The sequence below is a fragment of the Bubalus kerabau genome, chromosome 3 (genome assembly GCF_029407905.1).
Source record: "Bubalus kerabau isolate K-KA32 ecotype Philippines breed swamp buffalo chromosome 3, PCC_UOA_SB_1v2, whole genome shotgun sequence".
Classification (NCBI taxonomy): domain Eukaryota; kingdom Metazoa; phylum Chordata; class Mammalia; order Artiodactyla; family Bovidae; genus Bubalus; species Bubalus kerabau.
The window spans coordinates 105,809,468-105,823,461 of NC_073626.1; the positions used below are offsets into that span (position 1 = coordinate 105,809,468).

The 13,994-nt window shown below is 39.7% G+C and overlaps 1 long non-coding RNA gene across 3 annotated transcripts in view; it reads right to left on the reverse strand.

Annotated features, from left to right (window-relative positions):
• The window catches only part of LOC129646469 (uncharacterized), a 270,429-nt gene extending 258,395 nt beyond the window's left edge, over positions 1 to 12,034 (reverse strand). Inside the window, exons 1-3 of one of the 3 annotated variants that reach the window (XR_008711965.1) lie at positions 11,560 to 12,034; positions 11,297 to 11,354; positions 10,064 to 11,173 (exon numbers count right to left, since the gene is read on the reverse strand). This is a non-coding gene — a long non-coding RNA (uncharacterized LOC129646469). The remainder of the gene's footprint in view (positions 1 to 10,063; positions 11,174 to 11,296; positions 11,355 to 11,559) is intronic. The other 2 variants (XR_008711966.1, XR_008711964.1) reach the window with 2 other exon arrangements.
• Between the last annotated feature and the right edge of the window lie 1,960 nt (positions 12,035 to 13,994).

A 13,994-nucleotide genomic window follows, 5' to 3' on the forward strand; every position in this document is an offset into this window, starting at 1 on the left:
GGGAGATGCCTCCTCAGCCAATGAAAAACAATGACAATTTTATTTTGACATGAAGATTCCTCTCCCAGGGCCATATTCCATGAATGAATGGCTTGCAGGACACACCACTAATAATAAACTCCACCACCTGTGCCAACACAAGTGTGAGAAAAGCCCAGGGAACCTAACGCTGGCCAAAAGAATTCACCCATACCTGCAGTGGCTGACTCCTTCCAAGAAAGCTGTGGAGACTGCTTGCTCTTTTACTTGTTTATTTGCCAGGAAGGTATTCCTTCTTTTAAAAGTGAAAAATAAATAGCTCCAACAACCTTTTATCTGTCTTGAAATCACTATTTCTACTAGAAAATACGTTCATAAATGTGGTCTGTAGAGATACTGGAGAACTATACTGGACAAAACATACCAGTATGTGTTGAAGGAGCAACCCTACACTGGCTAGGAAAGGAACTGGGAACAAGGAGATCATTTCCCATTCAAATTTAAATGTCACTATGAAATGGTGTCAAAAAATCAAACACATCAGGAGCGACTGCACATGTCACAGACCCATCTCATCTGACCTCCCCAACACTTATACTGTGAGTGTTTCTGTCACTGAATTGTCTGGATTCCAGACAGTGTTCTGGCTGAGTTCTCACCCACCCTATGGATTAATTCAGACCTTTTTTCCCCCTTTAAATCTCAAGCTTGTTTTCCCCCTGCAACACAAAAGGCTTTCAGTCCACCTTCCCACCATCAATAAGCTGGTATGCATAGAAGAAGACAATTTGGTTAACTGCTGAAATAGAATACACTTTTTTTTTTAATCCACATCATTGATTACACAACTTAATTCATTTATTGGATAAAACATAAGTTCTACCCATTACTCAAGCCATCCTCACTCCCATTCTTTTTATTCTTCATCCATTTAACAAATATTCATTGAGCAACTACAGTCAAAGCACTTTGCTGGGCACAGAGTTTGCAGTACTGGATAAGACAAAGCAAGTCCTGTTCTCTGTAGCCAAAATCCTCCTGGAGATACTGGCCTGCTTCTTAACAAATGATGGGAAAAAATAGTCAGGGATGTAATATTTCATGTTGGTCATCCAGAGAAGTGCTCTCTGAGGCTAGGATACTTGAGCTGATTTTCTGCTGGAAGAGAATGCCAGTCAAAAAAGAAAAAGAAAAGAAGTAAAAATGTCCTTTGGTGAGAATGAGTTCCGTGAGTCAACAGATAGAAAGGAGGTGAGAAGGCTGAAGCATAATGAATAGCAAAATGAGGCAAATATGGAAATTTAAGGGACTTGGATATTGGAATTTTTTTCTAAAATGCAATAGGCAGCCTTTGGAGGATATTAAACAAGGAAGTGACTTGATCTGATTGAGGCTTTCAAACAGCAGAGTGTCAGTTTTCTGGACAGTCTAATGAAGAATCAAAGCAGGAAAGACTTAGAATATATTTTAGAGTCAAATGAAGAAAAGGGATCAAAGATTACCATCATGTTCTTTACTTGAACAGCTGAGTATATGGTAAGCCATTAATTAACTGAGATGGAGCTGATTGGGAGGAATAGTTCTATTCCTTCTCTCTTAGTTGTGAGAGTTGGAAATTCACCTATTCAGCTTTGTCCATCAGCAGTCCTTGAAACCATGAAAAATGGACTTGTATTGGATTTCTTCATTTTTCTTATGCTCTAGAATTATATTTAAGTCACAATATTCTAAGTGGCTAGCCTGGAAAATCCCATGGGCGGAGGAGCCTGGTGGGTTGCAGTCCATGGGGTCTCTAAGAGTCGGACACGACTGAGCGACTTCACTTTCACTTTTCACTTTCATGCATTGGAGAAGGAAATGGCAACCCACTCCAGTGTTCTTGCCTGGAGAATCCCAGGGACGGAGGAGCCTGTTGGGCTGCTGTCTATGGGGTCGCACAGAGTCGGATACGACTGAAGTGACTTAGCAGCAGCAGCAGCAACATGCTTTTCTACTCCACTCCCATCAACTTCAAATCCTAGCTTAAAATCCAATTCCTCTAAGAAAGTTTTGCTGATTGAAACTCTCTACATAATGATTACTCCTTATTATTAACCATTCTTTCAGTTTTTATTATGAATCTGTTACTCTATTTTTGCTCTTGGATTTAGCCCCGATTCCTTGGCCTTCCTCTCCTTTTCAGCCTCCAAATGCCCCACTTCCCAACTGCATCCTTTGCATATCCTGATGCCCCATTGAACTCTGTGCTACCTAAACCTGAGCTCTGCCCTCTCCATGACTGTTCCCTAACTGGCATTCCCTCTTTATACTTCCTCTTGCCTCACAATCCAACCAATCCTTTAAGACTCAGATCAAAAGGCCTCTTTTCAAAAAACCATTTTTGACCCCTCCCCAGTCAGAGGTGACTCCTCTTTCCCCACTCCTTAGGAGGTAATGGAGTAAAAAGGCTGACATCTCAGCTCTAGGGTCAGACCCTCAGCTCACAGGCCTACCTCCCTCTGCCTCGTCTTAGCTGTGTGCCTTTGGGTAACTTAATAACAAGTATAGTTTTGTACCGCTTCATCTGGAAAGTTAATGAGGGGCAGGAGGAAGTAAGAGCCCCTATAACTCATAAAGTTGGCCTAAGGATTGAGATGACATACCTAAAGTGAAAGTGTATTGGCTCAGTCGTGTCCAACTCTTTGTGACCCCATGGACTCTAACCTGACAGACTCCTCTGTCCATGGAATTCTCCTGGCAAGAACACTGAAGATAGGTAGCAATTTCATTCTCCAATGGATCTTCCAGACTCAAGGATCAAACCCAGGTCTCCAGCATTGCAGGCACATTCTTGACCATCTGAGACATCAGGGAAGCCCTAAAATATATTATAAATCCTGATACATAATAAAGATTCTTCAATGTTAGACACTTTGGCTATTCTTATTTCAGTATTCTTTGACTCCCTTGTAAAAATAACAATCTACTTTGTGTGTGGTTATCTTTAACCCATAGGATTAAAAGCTGAGTATAATGAATATATTGGTGCCATCTTTGTATTTGGTAGATATTTTATGAATATTTAGTGATTAATGAAGGCTGAACATAAACAATTTTAAAATTTTTCATTCCTTTTGCCCAAATAGATTTATTCTTCTTAAAGGAGAAACGCTACCTTTTCATTTATTTAAAATTTTATATTGCCCAGTATGCACATATTCTGTGTGTATATTTATGTATGTATATGCTCAGTCACTTCAGTTATGACCCACTCTTTGCAACCCCATGGACTATATCCCGCCAGACTCCTCTGTCCATGGGATTTTGCTGGCAAGTACTGGAGTCGGTTGCCATGCCCTTTTGCAGGGGATCTCCCCAATTCAGGAACTGAACCTGTGTCTCCTGTATCTCCCACAGTGCAGGCAGATTCTTTACTGCTGAGCCACCAGGGAAGCCCCCATATTTATGTATATATACACACTATATATGCTGTGTATATATAGTATACAATCTATATTTTCACTTGTTTTGAATTTTCTGAATTAAGAAACTCCAAAATAATCAATACATAAATGATCCACCAGTGATACTGCTTTTAAAAAGAAATACTATCTCTTCACTTATCCCACTGGGGCATCATTCTGGCTCACAGAACTTTTCAGGCCTCTGAAAGCCCAGCATTAGCAGGAGGTTCTTATTAGTGACATGCCTTTTCACCAAAAATCAATTAATATTTATTGGACAAAGTGTGGATGCAGCATACCATGCTGTGTGTTCTGTACATATTTTCCAAATATGAAGACACTATCTCTGCTCCTTACATGTCAAGAAAGACAAAGCTCATGACCATAATAATACATATCTCTATAGGTATCTCCTCTCATAGAAGGAAAACTTTCAATAAACAGGTAGATCTTGAAAGGCTTTGAGAAATGACGAGGACAGATCTAGTGGAGAAATAAAAGGAAAAAATGTGGACTTGAAACTCAATCAATGGTCAGTTGTAGTTTACTTTCTTTTTAACTAAGCATAACATGCTAAAAAAGGGATGAAAACCAGATTAAAAGATAAACTTGGAGTCTTTGCATCTTTCTTCACAAAGTACCACTTAAGCTAGAAAGGATTTCCTATATTTTCTAGTAAACATAATGTTATTATATTCTTTATTCCTAGATTATGCTATAACCAAATAATCATAGTTGTAAAGTATACAACCTGGCCTAAAGAATGTCATTTTTCTTCAGTGACAAGCTAGTTTCAAAACCCAGAATAGACTGTAATATAATCCATTGTAGTTTTCTCTGGTTTATTTGCTTTTCTTTCCCTTTCTTCACCTTTTTGTCCTTCATTACTCTTTTCTTTTCTTTCCTTTCTTCTTTTGAGCTTTCCAGCATTTGTGAATAATTTGATCAATGCTTCCAGCTAACAATTTGTGTCTTCAGCCACTAGTCAGAGGCTATATTCTGCCCCATAGATTGTCTCCAATATACACTCTTCTTTTCTCGGTTGAGTTATAACACATACTTTTTTCATCAACCTCTAAAAAAAGTAACAAAGACTCCATTCTTACACACAAACTCAAGAATCCAGGATAATTTCTCATGTAGCATCCATTTAGACTCTCAATATTTCCATGTTACAATCTAACTGCCTAAGGCATATCCTGAATTCTGATAAAAAAAAAAAACTTCTCCAATTCTATCTGTAAAATACATCTCTCTTGATGTTTGATTGACAAACTACCTAAAATACACTCAAACTGAAACAAGTGGGTAATAAAACCACCGAGATAACTTGGTTTCATAATTTCTACGTACTTTATACACATTCTGTAGAGCCTCCCTGGATTACATATTTGAACTAAATAAAATTTTAGCCTATGTCTTTCTGCCTCATACATTATTTCTCTGCTTAGCTACTGAAAGTTATTTTCCACTAGCATTCAATTTTAACTTAGTGGCAAAATCCATAGTCTCAAATGCAAAATTGTTCAGCTCTATCTGAAAGTTGTTCAGCTAGTTTCCGCGGTAGCTTAGCAGGTAAAGAATCTGCCTGCAATGCAAGTTATACAGGAGACACAGATTCAGTCCCTGGGTTGGGAAGATCCCCTGGAGAAGGAAATGGCAGCCACTCCAGTATTCTTGCCTGGAGAATCCCTGACAGAGGAGCCTGGTGGGCTACAGTCCATACGATCACAAAGAGTTGGACACAACTGAAGTGACTGAGCACACACGCATGCATCTGAAAGTAAAGGACATCTCCTAATTTTGTATCCCATATTTACTCTTCAAAATAGTTGTTTAAAAAAAAAAAAGAACACTACTACCTTTCCTGTTTGCTTTCAATCTCCAGCCTCAATGAAACAACCAATGTTAAAACTGAGGACATTTATTTTAATTCATCAAAATTGGTCTTTGCCACTGCATTGTTTGCCTTTCTGCCACTGAAAAATTGGGGCTTGGAGAGTAGTGAGTGAGAAAAGGCTCTGGAAGGAAAGACATTATTTGATATAATAACATCGCAATAATAGAGCTCTTTCCCCACATGCTTCAAAACTGACTCAGAATTTAGGAAATGGAATGCAATTACTTCGTTAAGTGGGAATTTAAGAAGGAAGTTTAAAAGTTTAGCTACTTTATTTTTAAGTAGTAAGCTCCCACATGGATGAGTTTTGCTCTTTTTATTTACTACCGAATCCTCATGTTTAGAACAGTGCCTGCCACATGGTAGGGGTTAGCTCAATAAATAAATGTTAAGTAAATGAGCTACTATACCAAAAAGAAATGCTGGAAACTTGTTTACTAGCTGTCAAAAGTATGTTCCTTCATGCATAAAATAGCATCAACTGTGTAATTTGCCCCTACTTCCTCCTTTTCCAGAAAGCCAACAAAAGAACTGTAACTTTTTACCTAAGGATCAAAGGTGTCAACCTATTGGCTCACGCTCCTTTAAAGTCCTGGATAATAGTCTTTGGTTATTTTTAGATAATTTCTTTTGTTTCAAGCTTGAAAAGAAGTATTAACAAAGATCAAAAAATAAATCACTGATTCAGAGCAGGAAAATGCATATTAAGAAACTCAAAATACAGTATGTGGAGGCTGTGAGCTAACCTTCCCAGAATACAAGTCAGATCTAGCTTTAGATACTAAAGTGTTATATTGGTCCCACTTGGGACCCATCAACATAAAAGGCATGAAGAGAACTTAAAGAGTTGAAAGTCTGAAAAGGAAAGAAGAATAATAACTTAATTATAGAGTGACATTCTCAATACCTAAAACAACAAGCCAAGAGGTAGAAAAACACAACCAAATTGTAATAATGGTTTACTCTAGGTGGTGGGACTTTGGTTGAGTTTATTCTCACCCACAGTTTTCAGTATTTCCAAACATTCCACAGTAAGTATGTAAGACTAGTATAGTCAGAAAGAAAATAATATGCATATTTCTTAAACCAAGAAAGAAGCCCAGGGTAAAATCATGTGAGACATAAAGAAAAAATAAATGATTAAGATTACAGTTAGCCCTCCATATTTGTGGGTTTTACATCCATGGATTAGGAGGGCCAACTGTATTCATTGTACTGCATGTTTTGTATAAGAGACAAGAGTATCCTTGGAGTTTTTTATTTTTTTTTTTTTTGGTGGGGGTAGGGGGGTCCTGGAACCAATCCCTTGCAGTTCCCAAGGGACAATTCTATATAGCCAAATAAGAGAAGGGATATTGGTGACTTTAACAATCTTCATTGTTTAAAGCATCCATTCAACTAAACCTACTGCAAAGTACTAGGATGGACTTATTTCTTTTTAAAAAGTGTGTATATATATATATATATATATATATGTGTGTGTGTGTGTATATATATATGGGATGTATGCATAAATACACATATGCATACAACATATACACATACATACATACTACACATACTTACAAGGGAGTAACATTCTTAGAGAAAGAGCAAAAGCACACAATGTGAAAAAAAAAAGAAAGCATCTATATACTTAGAATATCATTTAAGCAACAGCTCTTACACAGTGATGAGATGTGAAGATGGGGAACATGAACAAAGGTTAAGGAGTATGCCTTCCCAAGGGGACACTGAAGAATATCAGGAAGAGGAGACATGTTTAAAGTAAATGTTGAAATAAAATGCCTATTGTACCACAATCAAGGCATACCCATGCAAGTGTACAATGTGTGAACATACATTCTGGAGTAGAAAAATGTTTGAGAATTCCTAACCTACCATCCATAAGGTGAAGGATTTCAGGCAGTCCATGACAACATGGAAACAGGGAGTTTCACTTGCAGGGTCATTGGAAATGAAAGGTCTTGCCAAAAAGAAAGAAAGGACCCAAAATTAAGCTCTGTTTGTTGCACACAGCTGACTAGAAGCTTTCCTAGTATCTATACATCTTGATCCAAAATTATCTGGTGGAATACAACCCCAATCTAGTAACTTCCTTGACCCATTCTATGGTCAAAGTGAAAGTGAAAGTTGCTCAGTCGTGTCCGACTCTTTGCCACCCCCTGGACTATATAGTCCACGGAATTCTCCAGGCCAGAATACTGGAGTGGGTAGCCTTTCCCTTCTCCAGGGGATCTTCTCAACCCAGGGATCAAACCCAGGTCTCCCACATTGCAGGTGGATTCTTTACCTGTGGTCAAGGAGTTGTATTACTCTTAACAAGGCTGTCATTTGTAACCAGTTTCTCTTTCTAGTTGTCATTTCCTTCTCCAGGGTACTTTCCAACCCAGAGATCGAACCCAGGTCTCCTGCCTTGCAGGCAGATTCTTTACCAACTGAGCTACTTGGGAAGTACCTAGTTGTCATAGAGATAGTTAATAAGAAGGAACAGTATCCACATAACAAAAGGTGACCGCTCTCAAGTACCATAATTGTACCATAAGAGGAATATCAAGAAAACATGCTCTCACTCAAAGAAATTGCTCTACCAGCAGAAATATCTGGAATGTTAACATGTGCCATGGTTAATCAGAGAGACACTTGGAGGACATGGGGTTTTTCAGGCTCTTGAAATCACATTACATAGGTATCTGTTTCCCTTTGACCTCACAACGTCAATCAACTAGGTAAAACTAGGATTAAAATGTGTTTGTGCTCAGTCGCAGCCGACTCTTTGTAGCCCCATGGACTGTAGCCTGCCAGGCTCCTCTGTCCATGGGATTTTCCAGACAAGAATAGTGGAGTGGGTTGCCATTTCCTACTCCAGGGATCCTCACAACCGAGGGCTCGAACCTGCATCTCTTGTACCCCTGCATTTTAGGCAGATTCCACCACTGTGCCACCTGGGAAGCCCAGGATTAAAATGGTTTGGATTAATTCAAATTTTCACACTGCATCTGGACCAAGCAGACAGAAAACAGAACCAGACCTAAACTTTCCATTCAGAAGAGGAGCCCCTTCCAGGCTCTCCCATTCCTCATGCATTGCTACAATTGAAGACACAGCAAAAGGAAGCATTTGACATGAAATTCAACTCGCTTCATTCTTCAAAGAGGAATAGTGAGGATTTACCCAGCACCTACTAGGTGTTGCCAACTGTACTGAACGTTTCACATCCACTATTTCTTTGGGTTCCTGAGACTGTCCAGTTCTTCTACTCTCTCTAAAGTTAAATTTGGGGAAATTCAAGGGTCCTTGGAAGGCCCCTGACAACAGTAGCCAGGAAAGTGTTTAGAGTAAGTCCAAGAATAATCTAGTCCCAGTCATTCAAAAAAGGCAACATAGTACAATTGGATGGAAAGGAGTGGAAAATTGTCTTATTATGGGAGGCTTAGTGCCACCACCTTGCATCAGAGCAAATTCTGAAGGAGTTCCAAACCTAAATTATTCTCCTCAGGGTTTATAACTCACCATATTTGGCTCTTATATATCTCACTCACTCATTTTCTTTCTCTCTCTCAGTTTTGCTCGATGTCCGCATGAGACAAAAAGGGTGCACAGGGTTGGTGAGAAGTGACAAAGATCAAAGGGCAGCATCACCCTGCTTGCTCCAAGCTGTTAGCCCTAGGACTCTACTGTTACTCTCACTTCCACCCACAGCCCTTTTTTCTCTGATGCATAATGAACATCGACCAGAAATCTTTCTCCATTCCCATGCCCAGCTCTCTATCCCATCTCCCTTTCCCCATCCTATTTCCTCTACCTATGTGTACGCATACACACATAGACACACATTCTCACACACTTCCCCTTTGCTTTAAAGGCATTGAGTACTCATCCGAGAGAAAAGGAAACATTCAGACTTCATTGGCCATACACATGTGCCCCAAGTCAAATTCTGACTTGGTTTGGGGGTGGTTTCAATGTATTAGTTTTATTAGTTTCACAGTCACTAATCAATACCACACAAGAATCAATTTCAAATACCCTTTCTCGAAACAGAGCTTTGACAGTCCTAGTTTAGGGGTGACACTAAAACTAGATAGCACTTTTTTACATCACTTTTGTGAATACTGCATGCTGGCAAAAGATTATTAAAGTAGCTCGTTACCAGTTTCCCTTTGTTCTCCACATCTCAGAAACCTGCACAACTCAGCTGCATGTGAAATGATGCAGAAGCATTTTGGTCAGCAGCGATGCACCCTTCAGGCAGAGGGCCACATGGGCACTCTTTAAGAGTCAGCATTCCCTTCCCAGTGTGTCCTTCCTGTTCTCTAATGCTGCTGAAAGCCATGTAGGGCTCTTTTACATCTGTCTGGATAGTAGGCTCTTCACGCTATTCCTCTTCTGCTCTGTACTGAAGAGATGTGAAGGGAAGAGCCTCAAAGGTGGGGAGTTACAAGTTTACGTGAGGCAACAAGGCAGCCATATCCTTCTGCTTTCCCCTGAAAATCAAGCATCACCTTATCGTTTCCTCACCAAGATTAACTCCTGTTTCCTGAAGAGTATTTCTGAGGTAGAAAGCAGAGGTGGTGAAAAAAGGGGGAGCTGAAAAGTCCAATCTGTCAAGCTCCATTTTAAAAGAAAGGAAAACTGAAAAGTGAGCATATTTAACATGAGCCATTTCCTGCACTCAGGAGGGAAGAAAGCGCGCAGTAACTGTGTGCAGAAGGAGATCCGCACTGGTGTTATCTCTGACCTGCAGCTTAGCCCCAGTGTCTCAGCTGCCAAAAAGCTCCCATTCAACGTTGTGCTGAGTTCATCAATGCTCCACGTGTCAGGATCCTAACAGGAAAAAGCAGGACAGACAGTCTCTCCATTCAACCGCCTGGGGACCCCATGACAACTAAAATCCCCTCGCAGACCGTCCATATCAACCTTTGGCAGGTCAGAGCACGCAACCCCTTCAGAACCACAGGCTCAGGCCCACACCCTTTCCCCTTGTCAACATTGTCACTTTAAACAGAACATCGAGCCTTATCACGAAACCTGAAGTAAGTATGACAATTAAGATGGATTGCAAAGCCTGCTTGTGCTTCACAATTAACAATCACTTGGCAGCGGGCTCCACACAACTGTTGGGGGGTATGGCAAGAACTTTATCCCTGCTTAGTGCTGCATTAGCATATTTAGTAGGCTGCAAGACATAATTCCTAAGATATGAACATATTTTTGTCTTTTTTAAAAATCTGCAATTAAGCTATAATATGTAGAAACTCTGCACCTGGCAATCAATGTGCAAACACCAAGATGGAGTTGGGAGAGAGGAGGGCAAGCAAGAGAAATGTTCCCCCAGTGCTGATAACACCCTGAACCAGTAACTGCTTCCAGTGTCACAGGTTGGCTAGAGAACTGTGGCTCTTTCCAGTCTGTGACAAAGTTTTGGGGGACAAGGGAGTGACTGGGGTTGCCCTGTGGCTTCTGGCGTAAGGTGACTGCTCTGTAAGAGCATATAGCTACATACTTTAAACTCACATATGAAAAAAAATTCAGACCCCAAGATGACCCTAGTGGTTCTTTAGCAAACTATCCCTTTTTCACAGAAAGCACTTTTGATTCTCAATCTCTGAGTAATAATAAGTGATGCTGATAAAAATCACATTTATTTGACAAGTGTGGGGGCTCTTCCTCAAATTTTCCATTATTTTCTCTTAGTTGCTGGCCCATCTGCCACACTGATGTAAAAAGGCTCAGGGAGCACTGTGCCTGGACTAACATTATCCAAAACACAAGCCGGGTAAGGTCCAATCTTCTCCAGTGTGTTTACTGCATATTATTGCCCTGGAGTCCAAGCAAGCCCCGGTGGGAGCTGAAGAGGGAAAAAAAAACATAGCCAGATCTTTCTGAGATAGCCAGGACTTTGTCTTTCTTGACATCTGCGTTGCAAGAAAGCAGGATATCCTGCCAAATATATTACAGCTGTGAGACCCACCTTGTGACTTAAGACTCTGCAGAAGCTGAGACGCACAGAAGACATAGGTATGTGTTTTCTGGGGGAAAGAAAACCTCATCCATTTACTCTTTTGTAAAAGAAAACATACATACACACACAGGCACATGCACAGACACACGCATGCTCCCAGTTTAGGTGAGCAGCTCTTCCATGGCATAAACGCAGGCATATGCAAGTAACAAATGCGATTTAGCACACAAAGTCTTTCTTTACAAAACCAGAAAAGTAGCAGATTAAAGCACCTGGCAGTCTTGGCACGCCAGAAGAAAATCTAAGCTGTGACAAAACAAAACAGGTGTACAGGTATAAAACTTTTGCTTTCCAATAATGCCCGTCTCTTCACTGGAATGCTTTGACAGGTGCCGAAGTTCAAGTTACAGTGGGGAAGTGGCAAATAAATACACAGCATTAGCGTCTGACGTGCTTGCTGAGCACCGGGGATGTTAATAACTGGCAAGGTACACTAATCTCTGATTGCAACATTTGGTTTACCTTAATCTGGAGGGACAGCTGTATTAAAGAGGGAATTATACTAATCAGTTCAAGGCCCTTGCATATAAAACTTCCCATTAGGCTTAAAGTACACCAGCTTATGCTCATTCTCTAGGAGCCTTACATCTGGTTCTGAATAAGGCTGCCTCTCATTTGCAAGGTACAAACTGAAAACAAGGGGGAGGGGTGCTAACAGTTGCTGGAGGATGGGTGATAGAAGAGTAAGCTACTAATTCTTTGAAATTTTTAACAGCACAAAACTAGCTTCTAGGCATCTTATTACTAAAAAAAAAAAAAAAAACCATGTGTTATCAACCCTAGGCCATTTTTTCCTGTTACCGGAGGTGACCAACATAAAATAAAATTGATGATGTCAGTCAAAAACAGCTAAGCACAAAGCTTGGCTTTGTTATCTTAAGTCAGAAGGTATGATAGGCCGTGCCATGTGGCTCTAATCCGCCTCTATCTCCCATCACCTAACAGGAAACCTTCATGTAGCATGACCTTATTTGGCTGGTTCCAGGTTAGGGCTGCCCAAAGGGGATTTTTCTGTTTCTGCTATATCCAAAGGTTTATGTTGATTTTTTTCTGAGCCCTGCAAACTATAAATCCGACTGATTACTCTGCACTCTTTTGCTTGACTGAGCCTTTACAATCAGACATCCCCGTTAACAATAAGCTCCTAATGAATCAAACATCTATGGCATTAGTTTCACCTAGCTGCCTCTTTCCCATGCACTGTGCTGCTTTGTCAGACCTGGTTTGATGAGAAAAGCTAGTGACACTTGCTGCACCTATTGATAAACAATTCAGTAATGAGGGGCATAACAAAAATTACCTAAAACAACCTGATGAAAAATGACAGGCAAGGCTTACTTCATTGCTCTGTAGTGAAGGTAACTCTGGTCCTGTGTTGGAAAAAATAACGAGGTAAAATAAAATTTCCTTCTTTATCAAGGAGTTCACTTTTGAATGTGTAATTATGAAGAGATTAAAGTTGTCTAGTGATGTTTTAAATAAAGTCTTTCAGGTTATGTGATTATCAATAATGTTGGGGACTCTTAGAATTCAGGATGTTTGTCTTTCAACTTTCTGAAATGAACTCCCTGCTTGTTCTGCTTAAAGTTTCTGAATAGTCAAACTAATATTGAGATCTTCACTTTCTTTCTTCGATGTGAATTTAGTCATTGAGAAACCCAATCGTGCCAGTGTTAATCATTAGGTTAGTATAGTTGGGCACAAAATGAGAGATTCTAAGATACCAAAAAAAAAATAAAAAAATGTTGGAACAAAGTAGAAAAAAAGATTCACGAACATGATTATCTTCCTAAGAGGAATAACTTTACCTTACCATGGACATCGAAGTTTTTTTATTGGGGTCACCCAGGGCACCTTTGCAACTTCGAAACAAGCTTATACCCAGGGGAGGCCAGGCTTTCATGAAAGCTTGATTCAAAGACAGAAATGTGTGGGTTTTGCAATTGTGTGGCAGCATGTTGGGAGGGTTTCCATCAGTGCACAGATGCACTTGAAAATCAAATATGGACATGGGGAATGTTTTTTGGAGATGGAAAATGAGTGCTGATGACATGTTTATACTTTGCAGATGGATCCAGTACAGAACCATTTTTTTGTAAAGAAACAATATCCACCATTTGCTAAATTTTTTTTTTAAACAGCTACAAAATGGTGGCACAAAAAGTGAATATTCCCATCATACATACTCCACCTGTTCCTTGGTCTTAAAACTGTCTTCCATTCTGACTGTAATCAATGACTGTTGTAGTCTTATTTTTCCCTCAAATGTTATCCAAAAGAATATGAAAAAAAAAAAACACACACACAATACACAAAGGCATTTGGAAGACCAAAATGATTTGAAATTAATTTGCTACATATGAAAAATTGGAAAATGACAAATGGTATTAAGTAACAAATGCTGATTTAATCCTGAAAAAATGTATTTTTTATTGGCATATTTTCTTCTTAAATCTGATATCAAAGTAATTTTTGAATGTTTTCTATTTGGAGTCTAGAATGTCTCCTTTATTCCTTCTCTTGCTTCCACCTTGAGTCCCCTAGGTATTTGAACCTCTGGAAAATGCTAACACTTAGCATAGTATAAATGCTAGTTGTTGCCTTATTACTGATACACTATAGTGTGATAAATGGGCTTCCCTGTTGT